This window comes from Hemiscyllium ocellatum, chromosome 38 (assembly GCF_020745735.1).
Source record: "Hemiscyllium ocellatum isolate sHemOce1 chromosome 38, sHemOce1.pat.X.cur, whole genome shotgun sequence".
Classification (NCBI taxonomy): Eukaryota; Metazoa; Chordata; class Chondrichthyes; order Orectolobiformes; family Hemiscylliidae; genus Hemiscyllium; species Hemiscyllium ocellatum.
This window is the reverse complement of record NC_083438.1, coordinates 31,680,073-31,680,974: the sequence shown is the minus strand read 5'-3', so window position 1 is coordinate 31,680,974 and position 902 is coordinate 31,680,073.

The window sequence follows — 902 nt, the reverse complement described above, 5'->3', positions numbered from 1 at the left end:
ACACGCACATGCACACACATGCACTCACACACACACAAACATACGCACACAGACACACACACGCACTCACACGCACACACGCACTCACACACGCACTCACACACACTCACACAAACATGCACTCACACACACAGACACAAACACATGCACACACGCACTCACACACACACACAGACACACACGCACATGCACACACATGCACTCACACACACACAAACATACGCACACAGACACACACACACACTCACACAAAGACACACACACACAGTAACACCAACACACACACACAGACATGCAAACACACACGCACTCACACAAAGACACACACAGACACACACACACACACACGCACTCACACAAACATGCACTCACACACAGAGACACAAACACATGCACATACGCATTCACACATACAGATACACACACACACACACTCACACACAGACACACACACACACACAGACACACACACAAAGAGCTCATAGTTAATTTAGCATTGCCAACCCACCCCCAACCCACCCAGACTGTGGGAGTAAAGCATACCACCCAGAGAAAACAAACTCGGACCCAGGGAGAATGTGAAAACCCCACACAGCCACCCAAAGTTGGAATCGAAACCCCTTCGCTGGTGCTGTGAGGCAGCTGCGCTAACCGCTGAGCCACCATGCTGACCAACATTGGTACTCCCAAAACGTCACACTCCTTGCATTGTACAGATGTCCCAGCTAAAACAACACTAGCAGACACGTCTGCACCAGCCAGTCCTGAGCAAAGGGAGAGCCTTGAAATGAAAACAGAAAAGGTTGGAGAAACTCCGCGGGGTCTGGCAGGATCAGTTGCGAGGGAAAACATTGCAAAAATGCAGTGAGAGCTGTCCAAGTGTTACAGTGTGGAAACAGGCC